Source organism: Xiphophorus couchianus, chromosome 5, assembly GCF_001444195.1.
Source record: "Xiphophorus couchianus chromosome 5, X_couchianus-1.0, whole genome shotgun sequence".
Lineage (NCBI taxonomy): Eukaryota > Metazoa > Chordata > Actinopteri > Cyprinodontiformes > Poeciliidae > Xiphophorus > Xiphophorus couchianus.
In genome coordinates, this window is record NC_040232.1 from 3,605,005 (window position 1) to 3,619,910 (window position 14,906).

Consider the following 14,906-nt stretch of genomic DNA (forward strand, 5'->3'; position numbering starts at 1 on the left):
GTCTATGTATGTGGAGGAAGAGCGGGGTAAAAAGGGAAAGGGTCATCCTGGTAGCAAGCCGCTCGTCCCGGCTAATTTAGACAGAACCCCGGGGTCTGACAGGGAAGAGTGCAGAAACTCTCACAGGAGTCAGTCGGACTGAAGCCCAGCAAATCACGTCTGCAGCGTTTCATCCACGTATTTTTGTTTTTCAAATCCCATACATCATAATTTTGCTTTTCAAATGTTTTCAGGCTTGGAGCTCAAAATATATTGATTCACTTTTGAGCCAGATATTGAGAAATGATGTTCCTACACCTTAAGGCAATTTAAATAAGACATGTTTTAGTACAACCTGAAATAAAATTCAACTTCACAATAAGCACAAATGACAAAAAAACAACAACCCCAGTTAGCAACAATTTCACCAAAATGTTAGACATATTTAGCACGTTTTTGTACTTCTATTTGGGTTTCTGTGTCTAAACAACAAGTTTTTTTTTGGCTTTAAGTTAATGTTCTTTTGGTGTCTGGAAAATGAGCCGTTTCAAAAACCTCCAGATTCTTGAGTCGCACTGCGTTGTTACCTAGCAACCCCAGCAGAGCTCTGGCATGGGTGGCCGGCTGGTTTTGCGCCACACCCAAACAGACTTCTCTACCAAAGCTGCAGTCAGTCCTCCACCAGACGTTGCTGCTATTAGCAGTGATTTGTTTTTATTAGCTTTCACCATCTTGTTATGACTTTGGGACGATACCGTCAGCTCTCATTGATGAATAAATTTAAACTGGAGCCATAGACGATGGTGGCCATTGTTATTTTCATAAACAGAACACTTCTGTGTGACGTCAGCGTTCTTCTTCTGTGCATGCGGGTTGCTTTGGGGTCGTAAACCATTCACACAAATGTCCAATTGAAGTCGTATTTATTTATTTACTCGTATGAACGACCAAGGAAATAAATTGTATCTGAGCAACAAAAAAAAAAGAAAATTGGAATTTGAGCATCAAGACCTCCTGCGCAAATGGAGAATAATTTCTAAATCTGGAGCTAGAGATGAGGAGGCCTTCAAGGACTTTCTACTTGTAATTTGATGATTTATTTTTGGTGATAAACATGCAAAATGGTGGTCAGCAAATGTAAGAAAAGATTGACTGCTGCAATGTCAATAATGAGAATGTTTTTTCAAAGTGCACATTGTTTTATTCTCTCTTGAAATGTCACTTTTCTTGTCAGAATGAAACCTCCTGGTTGAATAAAGTAGATTTAAATCTAAATCTGCCAGGGTATAAATAATTTTTTAGGCTTTATTGCTATAAAACCTGATGTGAGCTGGAATTATATTTAACAACCCTGTTATAGACAAACGCTATTAAATTGCGCACTCTGTCTGCATCGAGTTGGTACGTTCACCACGCACTAATGGGATGTGGATACGTTACCTTGAATCGCGGCGTTCCTGGAGAGGAAGGCGGGTACCGAAATCTTGTCTCTGTCAGATTTCCAGAGTTGAGGTTTCAAACACGAACTTCAAAGTCCCTCTAATGAGTGGAAAAACATTTCGCCTGCACGACATTAACGTCTGCCATTTTTTATACGTGCGTGTGTGTGTGTGTGTGGGAATACGTGCGCGAGTGTGTTACATTTCACAAGCCTCGCCTTTCAAATGTTAGCAACTCATTTTCACCTCCAGCACAAACAAACAGAAACATATCGCCCATTTCAGCCCATATCAAAGGCACCATTTGTTAACAATAAAAAGCTGGTTTGAAATGGCTCCAGTGCACATTTTTCTGCTGAGACACAGTCCAACATTTCTTTTTTTTATGTCACAGATATCAAGAAGGAGAGAAACAGCTCAGGGGAAACTGCACCTAACCGAGTTTAGGTTTGATTTAATTGTTCAGCTGCAACATTTTGATCCGCGCCGTGTCCTTTCAAGAACTTGGCCTCTGCGAAGCGGCATATCAAATTTGGGACATGCTTCCAAGGCTCAGTAACAGATATGGAGAATCGATAAGTGCATTACAAGGCTGTGACAGAACGACCCCGACCCCCAACCCACCGCGTCTCGTGTCTAAAAGGGTGACAATGGATCTCACTCACTCTCATGAGAGCCAATCCAGAACAGATCACATTATCTGTCGGGTGATCGTTAACCCTTTGGTCGCTCTGTGGTGACCATCAAAGGCATTTTTAAAGGGCAAAAAATGAGCCGGAACATAAATAAATCCCTTTAAACTGAAATTTAAGACTTAAAAAAAAATCTACTATGAGTGAAACTTAATCCTGTGGCAATAAGCAATTAATCAACTTATCGCATGAGAAATTCCATCACTTTCATTCTGGTGATTAATTTTGATATTAAAACTTTATTTACGGCTTTTGTTGTATTTTATTGTTTGGTTGTGTTTCATTTTGGATATTTATAATATCTTCCAATTTCACTGTTAAATGTTCCTTTCAAAATTAAAGTATGTTAGTCGTTGGGTGAGCTTTATTAATATAACATTAAAAATTGGTGTCAAAACAACATTATTATTGTTTATCACAAGTTCTGTCACGATACATTTTCCCAATAAATAATAAAAACATTTTTTGACCATTTTCAACAACATAGTTCATGGCATAGTAATGGAAGAACACATTTATGTAATAATTGTTGGGATAGAAATGGTTATCCTGACAGGCACAACTGAAATGTACAAAAAATTGCACATATTGCATACAAAGTTAAAAACTTTAACTTGTTAAATCTTTAGATTCTTAAGTTGAAGATATTTCACTCGTTTAATTTTTGTGATGTCATTCGGTCAAATACTGTTAAGTTTATAGTAGAAATAAGCTACATCAATTGCTGGGTTTCAGATGACATAGCAATGACGTCATCCAATGCAGATGGAGGGCAGGAAGTAAATGCAGCCCGTTTATTTCTGTTGATCCAGCATCAAAATGCCTAAAGTCTGAGTCCTGTACGGTTGTGCCAACCGTTCTAATAGAGAGAAAGATAAACGTTATTTTCGTGTTTCGAAGGTAGTTGGTCACAAGGGAGTTAATTTAAAAAGAAATTACCGAAAAAAGAGGAGAAAAATGGATCAACAATCTACAGCTAAAAACAGGAAGTGTGAAAACTAACAACGCCAGAGTTTGTAGCGCCACTTTCTAACAGGTAACGATGGCATCGTTTAAATTGTATTTTAGATGTTTTTTTGGACAGTTACTTAGAAAGCTAAGCATTCATATGTGACGTAAGATATATTCTTTTTATGCCCTGGCTTGTTGTCCTCAGAGTGCTAATGTTGATAGCAGCTAGCTCAGTGCTGAATCACAGACAGAAAAATATAATGTTTATTCAGTGGGACTTTCATGCTAAAAAGTTAAATAAATTAAATATAACCTTCCCAGTCATACAGTAACAGTGAGCTGTGACTGTTCCCCCACATGCTTTGTATCTGGACACGAACATGGAGGTTTTTGTAGATCAGTGCGAATAGTTGACTTACATTGGACCTGAATCCAGCGTCCTACAGCGACTCAACATTAAGGGGAGGGGAATAGTTTAGAGAGACGCACCGAGAGACAGCGAGGATAAAAAATGAGCAGTGGGGTTTGTTCAGGTTCAAGATGCGTTGTGTCTGCTGGCAGCTTGTTGGGCCAACATTGTTTAACGCTCTACCCCTCGTCTGTTTGTGAGCTTTTGAGGGCTTTATGGCTCGGTGTGACTCTGCTGCCAATAGGTTCCAGATGCCTCCGGTGTGGGAACCGGTGAGCAGAGGGAGAGGGAAGACTGGGAAGAAGCATAACCAGGTGCGACCCGCGGCTGTCTGGGATGGCTTTCCAGACTCGTATGAATGTCGAACGAGTCAGCGAAGCATTCCTGGTGGGGACAAACGTAACGGTAGACATGATGTCACACAAAGCAAACCATCACAACCTCGAATGCGAGCGCTGCATGCACACACCCTGCAGCGAGGCACCAAGTTCATGCATTCAGTCGCATTGTTCAGCACATTTGCTGCTGGCACCGCCGAGGTCCGACATATGGCAGCACTCTGAGTGTTCAAGCGGGGCGCTGGGGCTCCAAACAGAACCTGCCAGCTCCACAGTGGCCTCCTATAAGGGAAATTGTCAGCAGGAACATTTAAAGGTCCCAAACCGCAAGCACTGATAAATGTCTGCATTTCTCTGTGTAATTAGCTTTTATCCCAGGTCCCTTTTCCAAGACGCCAGGAAGAAAACAACAGAGCCAATAAACTCCAGGAGAAAAAAGGTTTAAAATAAAGCAGCTTGGTTAACTTTAAGTTTGTTTTGTATAAAATAAAAAGGGTGTAGACAAAATATCCACAAGTGGCAAAAATGATCAGCATTCAGAATTTCTTTACTTATCGAGAAACAATTTGAAATTCAAAACGCTCATGTAGATCATGTAGTTCTGATAAAATGACATTCTAATGTAAAATCAACTTTTTTGAGCTTTACATCGTGTTATTATGTTATTCCCTCATCACAAACACACCTGGAGTGTTGCTTGATTCTTTCATGCATGTTTGAGAAATCCTTTAATCTCCATGGCAACCATTCAGCTGAATGAAACGCCTGGGTGGGCCTAGCCCCGCCTTCACGTCGCAGCTCCTCCTCACAGCTGCAGTATCCAAGCTAACGAGCTTCTGCCTCACTTTCAAGGCTTTTTATTATAAAATCAAATTTCTCTTTACTCTCTAGTCATATTTGATAAATAACAACTGAAGTTAACATAGTTACTAGATTGTACTATAAAATGGGACATTTAAAAAAATAATTTAAAAGTCCCAGTGCCTTGAAATTGGGCTACTGTCTCTTTAAAAACTCCTGCTCTTTCTGAATCTCCATCTTCAGGAAGTTATCAAAACATGGCTCCTCTATTAAACCTTTTAACGTTTTTACCAGCGTTGCTCTGAGAAATGGCTCCTTTAACAATGCACAGCTCCACCAGGTGTTTGCTAATTGCTGCTGACTAGTCTGCAGGAGCTGAGTGGGGGAGGGCTGCTCTGTGAGGGAGAAGCTCGATAGCTTGGAAACTGCAGCTCTGAGGAGGAGTTGCGCCTTGAAGGCGGAGCTAGGTCCACCCAGGCTTTTTACACAGCTGAATGGTTGCCATGGAGATTCAAGGATTTCTCAATCAAACATGAAAGAACCAATGCAACACTCCAGGTATGTTTTTAATGAGGGAATAACATAATAACATGATGCAAAGCTAAAAAGAAAATCAATTTTACATAATTCTGCCTCTTTAATTCTTAGCAGAATTTGCAGAAATTAAAATCTCTGTGAATAAAATCCCTCAGGAAGAAGCTCAAAATGTCTGCCGATGCTGTCTACCTGCCAGAAATTCAACAATTTCCTTAAAAGTCTAATATTTTAGTACACATTTTAAAGTATTTTATAACATAAATACCAGCCTGTTCCCTCACCGGCATCTTTTATCTGCTAAATAAACACGCTGCCCTGCCTGGCTGTGATTTAGGAGGTCAAGGACCTGTTAACCTGTCAGCCCGCCCACTCCCCGCCTCTCTGTTTAGATTATTCTGTAGAAAGCAGGTGACTCTCCTGTGTCACAGATAAGACTGCAGCGGAGGGTCAAACCCAAGGGGAATAAAAACTGAGGAAAAATAACCAAAAATATGATTACTCACTGTAAAAAAATAATAAAGAAAGAAAGTACTTTCCCCCCTAAACTTCTTCAAGGCTATTACACTGATAGAAATTCCTCTCCCTCCTCAACTGCCTGGCCCCGAGCGCTCGGGGGGCCGCAGTCTTCGCCACATCTCAAGCTAATTTACAAAGATCCCGAATTATTCTCTTATCTGGGGCTTTAAAGGTTGTAAGGTTGATTAACAAGGTCCTGTCCTGTTTATCAGTCCGGGGCCTGGGTGTGGAAAATAGCCTACGATAAGTGCACAGACCATTAAACATTCTATTTCCCCTAATATTTGTTGGCAACCATCAGCTTAACTGATCTCCCTTCACTTTAATTAAAAGGGATTCCCATCTTGTTGGGGTCATTATGTGCTGGCGGACGCCGGGAGAGGGGTTTGTGATGAGTTCAGCGTTCCCTCTGTCCCCAGGTTGCCAGAAGGATTTTTTTCCCTCCATCCTTTCACTTAACCCCTTCCTAGCCAGGCTGTACTTTATCGCTTTTTTTGTATCCAGCAGTTCTTAAATGGATCCAGAACTCGTTCATTATGTTGGCCTCAATGCATTGTAATTTTCCCATTAACCTAAAAGTTGTTTGTGATGCATAAAAACTCCTAATTACTTCAAAACGGTATATTCTTTTCTGCATGTTTCACCTATAGACAGGGCCGGCCCAAGCCTTTTTGGGGCCCTAAGCAGATTTTCATTTGGGGCCCACAACACCAACATGCTTTATCATTCCTAAGCTAACATACCTACTATCTTTAGCATCAGTTAGGATTAGCTTAGATCATACCAATGGTATTTTATGACTATTGATTTTAAGCTTACAGGAGTAGAAAGCTAAAAAAAGACATTTGATTTTGAAATGCAGAGTTGTGTTTAAGTGTGTCATATTATTTCAACTATTTGAAAGTAACATCAGCTGATAAACATTGAATTTAAGATAAACAAGGTAACAACACTGACAGCAAACAACAGGAAGAGATTTAAAAAAATTCATAAAGTGTTAGCTTGGTGCTGTTGGGGCCCCCCGGTGGTGAGGGTGAGTTTATAAACAAAACATAGGAGGCTGAGGCTAACTAGCTAACCAGAAAATGTCTGGATTAAGGCAAACTGCCTCAAAGATCACGATTCGTTATACATGAGAAATCTGTTGAAACAAACAGACAAAGATTATGTGCTTATAATTTACTGTTTACTATATTATCCTGAGCTAACACCGTTAGCAGGAGCTAACACCGTTAGGAGGAGCTAACACTTTTAGCACGAGCAAACGTGAAATCAAAACAAATGGAAAAATAATGAATGGATGTTTAAAGTGACAATGAAGCATCTTTAAGTTGTTGTAACGTCTAATTTGTTTGAGAAAATGTTTGTGATCTCGATTCTGACCTTGAGCAGCTGGAGGTTGAAACTTGAGCTCTTTGCAGCAAACTGTCCAATCGGTATTTCCAAACAGCAGCTGCTTTTTCATCTGAATCTCTCCTCTTCCTCATCTTTCGTTCCATGTTTTGTTTTCTGCGTTGTCTTTGAAATTGAAAGGACTGAACGTTACTGGCCCAGCTGGACGGATCACGATCTGTTCAGGAAGCACGATCCGTCACTCTGGCTCATCTACACATGCGCTGGAGAAACACTTCCAGATTATTCTGAAAATGTACATAAAAAAAGTAACATATTTATTCACATGAATTAAAATACTACTTGTTATAATATTACCTATTTTCCTAGACAATGTTATAATTCTCTTAATGAAAAACTGTTAGCTAGTAGCTATTGTCAGTGCGCCCTCTGGTGGACTCAAGGACAAAAAAAGACCTTTTATAATAATCACAATTTTTATGAGATTAACTAAAAGTGTTATTGGACTGTACAAAACTATATATTACCATGTGTTCTTGGGAAACTAATTTAGTACGTTTTCTGTCCTCATGTTTGATGTTTATACGAGGGCACATACATTTACTTTTTTTTCAGAAGCATTGTTCCCAAACGCAGTTAAAACATTTTTTTTCTTTATTTCTTGTTATTCTCAATAAATCATATACTCTTTTTATGATAAAATTACTTATAAAAATGACTAAAAATTATTTTTTTTAGCACATGTGTAAGTTAGCTGATGGTAAGGATCGTGCAGTGATACCTAGCACCCGCCACCTACCCAAGATGCATTGCAATGTAAACAACATGGCAACTTGTTCTTCTGTAGAGTTTATTGGCAGCTTATAATCTTAGTGGATTGTGGCCATCAACCACACTGAGGTTGTAATCCACAGATTTAACTCAACCTATCTTCACATACCGTTATTTGATTTAAAAAAATAGTTTAATTTAATTAAATTCTCTCACCTAACTTTGTGTCATTAAATACTTTATATTGAGGCTTCCTCAATATGCTAACTATAGTTATTAAATGCATGTTGTCTTTTCCTTTCCCTTCTTTTTCTTGCTTACTTTCTACAACATGGTGACCCATGTGACAGTATTTTATTTTAATTTATAAAAACTAAAACATCCAGCACCCTCTTGTACAAGTCTATTGTTACTACCTAATTGTTGATCCCTGTAAATGGATCCAGCTTGTGCAAAGTTTTGTCTTTTCCAGGGAAGTGTTTAGATATTCACACTATCTCTCTGAACCGAGGGGCATAAGAATCCGGCCGTAATGGTTTGATTTGCCCAACTCTAGTTGGATCGATGCGGCTGTTTACAGTTTCTCCCTCTTTCACCCCTTTTGTCTTCTTTCTAATTTAGTGTTCCCAAACCACACTCAGGAGTCTGAGTGTGTCTGCTGCGCTTGCATCTTTGCCCTCCTCCCTGCTCTCCATCACTGTCCATTGATGTTTTCCCTCTCTCTTTCCTCGCTCCTCGTCCTCTCTCCTCTCTTGGTTGGTCTTGGAAAAAGAGCTGCATGCCTCCACACTTCTGGACAAGACTGATGGCTCGTCAATAGCATTAGCCAGCATTGCAGGCCTCACTGGTGTAGAACCGAATCAATAGGGCCCAGTAAAAAGTCTTAGAGGTGCGCACAGCCCATTTCAGCCGATCCTCATGTTACCAAAGATGAGTTTTTATAAGAATCCAGGAGTCGCTGCCTAATTTATTCTCTTTATTGCTGTATTTCCCCAGTTAGTCAATAAAAGATGAGTGTTTCTGCTCACCATCACTTCCTAAGAAAAATTAATGAAAGATTAATGTTCCTCAGAATAATATAGTTATAGCAAAATCTGCATCCTTGCAGCGACATGTAAAATCTAATGTTTTTCCTTCACAAATTCGTCCAATTTATCTTTGATTAAGGTTTACCTATTCAATCAATTGGTCTTGAAAGAAAATTGATTTCTGCTTTTACTCCTGCATTGATGTTAGAGGAGTATGATCAGCTGAAACCAGACATTTAATTAGGGAAAGCCGAGATAATTTGGTTTTCTGGTAGGTTCATTTCACAACAGATTTGAGACAGAAATTAAAGGGGTTTTCTTCATGTTGTATTTCAGTAGACTCAGTTCGATTGGGGACCAAAATTGCAACATTTGCTAAATTTTTAGTTGGTGGTTTGGTTTCACATTGCTCTATGTCAAATGAACCAAACCAACTGAAAAACCTGTTCCCCTCCTTGCCTGTGGTGGCGCTGCACCAAGAACTACTGAAGGAAACAACAGGAAAACCTCTGAAGACGTCACTGAGCTCAACTTTCTTCTTCACAAAATGTAATCAAAAATGGAGAGGCGGCAGATTTTAGTGGCTGGAGGATTTAACTTTTGACTTCAATGAAGGCCCAGAAATAATTTCTCCTGCTAGCGTTTGATGTTTGGTTGTATTTACCCAGAATGCCCTGCGCTGTAGTCCACCTCCTACTTTTGGAGCGGTCTCTAGTTCACTTGGCGTTCACATATGGATTCAAACCGTACCAGAATTCACTTCGACCTAACTGAGACCAAGGCTTGTAGAAGGGCCAGAGTTCGCTTTTTTGATCCGACTGCACACTGGACCTTCTAGGGAAACGAAGTTTGATTGAAGAGATTTAAACATGGCTGGTGCGAATGCACCTTTAAAAGTTTGGCTCCGTAGAGTTCAGACAATAGCTCCATTTGTTCAATGAAAACACAACAATTTAGGAAAACACGTCTGCCATACATTGCCTCTTCCAGGTATAAGTGGCTTGTTGCTCCAACGCTCAAATAAGACGGCATAATTTTTAAACATGTTTATTCATGTGTGATTTTAACTGCATTTCGTATTTAATGGAAACACCAGAATTATAAAATTATGTTTTTTCGACATTAGCAGCTGATGAAATCAGCATATTTAGGTACAAAAAATAAAAGTTGCAATGCTTCAAGGCCAAATTGGTGCCATTTCACCTCAAATCGCCCCTCTGGTGTTGACAAACAGACAATCTAGAAAATACATAAAGCAATAATTAAAATGGACTTAATTATTACTTTAATTCACAGAGTTTTGTCAATTGACAAAAACCAATTAGAAACGACAGATTTTTGTTTCCAAAAACCAGTTGACATTGACAGATGGGATTTTAATTTGTGTCTAACTTAAGACCAATAAACTTCGACCCACTTCTTCACAGATTCGATGAAACAGACCTGATTTCTGGATACCTGAACATGGCACTTATGCTATAACTATTTTTAGTTTGTAAATTACAGCATTTTAATTAAGATTATAGATTTCTGTTAATGGAATTTGAATTTAAAAGATTTGATCCTTTTTGGTCCAAAGAAATGGTGATACATATTTGCTGTTGCTATTAATGTACATTTCTTTTTATCGTTGCTGTATCCTGACTTCAGTCCCTTTTTAATTCGATTTCACCCTTTAATCAGACAAAGGGATTTTACCTCCGTCAGGTACTGATTCACTAACCGCAGCACCATATTCTCATGCCCCAACATCTTTTAATAACGCCATTAATCTAATCATCCACTAATTGGTCAAGATAGCCTTTTCTCTGTGGATTATTGTTTTATCATGGAGCAGTTTGAAGAGCCCTGAAATCACAGTGTCTGATTAAATGTAGCTGGATTTCACACACAAACATGACAAAATGCCAGTGACTGATAAATCTTTAATATAAAAATTGTACAAGAATTCTGATACAAATTACAAGAGGTATTTGGACAAAATATGAATAAAATTCCATTTACATCCCAAAACCCTTATGCATTTTATGCAAAAAACATAGACAGTTATGATACAGAAACAAATACAAGAAAGCCTAAAAATAAAGAAAAAGAAAAAGTCTCTTAAAAAGGATCATTTTTGTCCTTCTGTCTGCACATGGGAAACACCTCTGCAGGTAACATACAGTATCAATGAAGCTTCCAAAGTCACCTTTTTAACAGCAAAGTGATGCGAGATCCTTTGCTCTCTTTTTTTTCTTTTTTTGTTAGTTTTTTGCAGTGCGACTATGAAGCCATGCAACGCTGTCGAGTGCTGTAACACAGGCTTTTTTAAACACAGACACTAATGCATCGGATACTCAAAAACACGAGTGAACGAACGTAAAAAAAATCTAATTTCACCAGCTCTTTGAACTATTTCTACTTTAAGACTGCAAAAAAAGAAGTGAAAATCGAATGTAAAACATTTGATTAATTTACAGTATTTTATTCTCACAGGTTCCAGTTGGAGTTGATGAGGGAATTCTGATCTGTACAAACCAACGTGTGTTTTTTCTTTTATCTGCATAATGACGTCCCAAACATTTCACCTCGAGCTACATTGGCTGCACCCATCATCCTCTCCTCTCACTCAATCCGCGACATGAAGAAAATGGATAAGTCGGCCATTTTGTCCCCGGCTCCCTGCGGGTGGAACTGTGGAATAATGGCTGATCAAATATTTAAGGTTCACTCCGGTGGTTTGGGCCGACAAAGCGCGCTAAGTGAAACGGATGGTCGCCGGCTAGCAGAATGTGTCAAGTGAGCAAACAAAAACAACGAAGGAAAGGATTGTTTCATCAACAATCAAGAAGAAGAAACAGGTGGAGGTACTCCCACCTCCACCTGTGTAAGCGCTCCGTTTCCTGTGTGTCAGATGACATGTCCAAAACACCATGTTTTCTCTCTGCCTCTCAAAATGTCTCCAGTCACGTTTTCCCAGATGTTTCTGGCTGCTTGTAGCATTAAGCTACACCATCTCATACCTGTGACATCTTGTTTTCTGCTTTAAACTCATAAGTGTCATTCTAACACAGAAAATGAAAGTGACAAAAGGAAAGTGTGACACTGAAAACTGGGTTATTAAAGGGACTCGGCTGAATGTTGAAGGATTTGTTTAGTCATGGTTCTACCAAAAGGTTAAAGCACTTTAAACCTTAACTGAACTTTTTTTTTTCATATACCTGATAGGGTGAACCTGATATCCCAGCTAATTTGTATTTAGATCAAATAAAGATGTTAAGCAAGTTAACTAGTGGGCAGATGCTAACTACTCAAGCAGACTTGTGAAATTAAAACACATTTCTCATTAAACTGAAGTCGGTCTCATTAATGTAACTGGTGAATTAAACTGATGTTCTTATAAGACCAATAACTTAAGCTTTACATTCTAAAAATAAATTTGAGACTCTTATTTTGGCGCAATACAGGAAGTATCTGCTGTGCTGTCTTTGTGTCAGATTTTACTAATAAAGAAGCTGCTTCTTAGGGTTATAAAGTCTTATAAATCTGTATATTATCGCCTTTAAGCAGTTTGTGAGGCGGGATTTTGAGTTTTAGAAACAAAAGAAGCAATGAGAGACAGGGTTGGAACAATTTGGAAGCCCTAGGAGAAGACCGAGACAAGGTAAATGTTAGCAGTTGTTAGCAGCTAACCGTTAGCCACCGCCAGCTGCTAACGGTTAAGCCAAAGGGGATTTCCAAAGAAACTTGAAGTACACATTTGATGCTCTCTAGATAAAAATGTTAAATACTTTAGTTAGAGCTGAAGTGGAATACTTGATGTTGGCTTCTTCAAGACACATTTTTACGCTTTTTCTTTGAAATACAACCTGATTTTTAAAGTTAGTTTGCTTTTTAAAATGGATTCTTCTCCTTAGGAAAAATGCATTCAGATGTCACTAACCCAAAAACAATTTATTACAAATATCTAGTATTAAAGTAAGATGTATGATTTCTTTCTGGTTCCTTTGTGAGGGAGTATCAGCTTCCTGGTGTGACGTTGCTGCTAAAAGAAATGAACAGAACATTTGTCTTTCCTCTAACTACAGGTTAGGGTATCATCTTGGGACGGCCGCTCTCCAGCGTGTGTGCCACTTTGGATGTTTCTGTGCTGGAGAGACAGCTGTCAGCGGGGTTCCTGCAGAAGCACTTTTTTTATTTCTGCTGGAGCAATTCGATGAGCGAAGAGGCAGCCAGCGCCTCGCTGAAGCTCACTCCAGGGAGAAGGCAGGGGTTCCTGTACTCAATTTTCCCTTCACTTGGGATAAACAGGCAATTACCCATCCCTTTTTGCTATGCCATGGCCGTCCGGTGAACTTAAGCATACACTATTAGCGCATGTCCCTGTAGGATCTGCGTTGCGGCGTGTGGAGGTGGTAAGTGAGTAGCAGGATGAAGGAACGGGTCAATGACTGCTCTGACAGACAAAGAAGAAGGTTGAAAAAAGAGGAAAAAGTACTGAAATAAATTACTACCAACCCTGAAGGAGAATAAGCACAGAAAATGAAGAGATGAACTGAATTCAGCTTAATTGAGTGAGTCAAATTAAATTGTTTGGAGCGCACTCTCATCCTTGGCTTTTCTCCCTCTGTCAGTGTCACAGTCTCGTCAGCAACCTTGACGTCTGGCAGTGTAACAAAGTGACAAGTGAGTTATTAGACAGAAGAAGCTGGAATGGCGGGATGCCTCCAGGTAACAGGGAAGCAGCACATTTTTAATGATCGCTGCTGTCATCCTTTCCTCCCTAGTCAGCCTTCCACCTCCGCAACCTTTCCATCAACCTCAGCTCCTCTTTATCTCAGAGACAGGAGGCGCAGGAAGACCGGGTGCCTCCTGTAGGTGGAGTCTTAAAAAACGCATGAGAGGTTTCAGCCGAACGGGTCACGACGTCTGCAGCAGGATGACTGAAAGAAGTGGAAGTCAACACTGCTATGGATGTAAGGTGGTGTTAATACTGTACAGCACAACACTCATTTTACCATTGTATGTTAGCACCAGTCGAGTAAGAGTAGATCTCCTTACAGAGTAACAGATGTGATTTTTTTACAAAAAAAAAAAAAAACAACCTTTCACTGGACAACATACATCACCCACTAATAAATACCCTTTCCTTTGGCTGCTTTCTCCAATTAATTAAAATATGTGTACCGTGAGGGACTGTTTGCAACCAAAAGAAGGAAAACAACATTTGCAGAATATATGTGAAGGTGGGGCTCAGCGGTGGAAAAAACAAACAAAAAAAAAAAATCACAGTAAACGTTTTAAGACTCAAGTGCATCGTATTGGTTAAATGGTGCGTGATTTTAAAGACAATGTCTTGCTGAAAGAGCTTTTTCTTAAGCAAACTCATGCATTTTGGTCTCATTGGAAGATTATTCTTTCATTTAAATCTGCTGATGTTTGTAAAAACACCAATTATTTCTTAAAATACAAACTCATCGTATTAACCTTTTTTTGTTTATAATATAGATCTAGGCCTTGCACACACGTAGCTGGGTTCTTCTAAAAACAAATATTGTACACATGGGATCGTTTTCAGAAAAGTTTTCATCCACATAAGCCCAAACATATCTGTCCCTGATTGTTGTTTTAAACACGCCAGACCCATAGGGGGCAGTACAGCGCAAAGCTCAAACCTACATCAGCCATTCAGATCGCTTCAAAACAACCATGACTTCCTGTTAGGCGTTAAACATGGCGCCTGGAGATTTGTTTGGTGGACAAATACATTACAGACCAAAAGTTTGGACACACCTTCTAATTCAATGGGTTTTCTTTATTTTCATGACTATTTATAAGGCAAGAAATCCCACTTATTAACCTGACAGGGCAGGTTGACCTATGAAGTGAAAACCATTTCAGGTGACGACCTCTGGAAGCTCATCAAGAAAATGCAGAGTGTGTGCAAAGCAGTAATCACAGCAAAAGGTTGCTACTTTGAAGAAACTAGAATATAAGGGCTATTTTCAGTTGTTTTACACTTTTTTGTTTAGTGCATATTTCCACATGTGTTATTCATAGTTTTGATGCCTTCAGTGTGAATCTACAATGTCAATAGTCATGAAAATAAA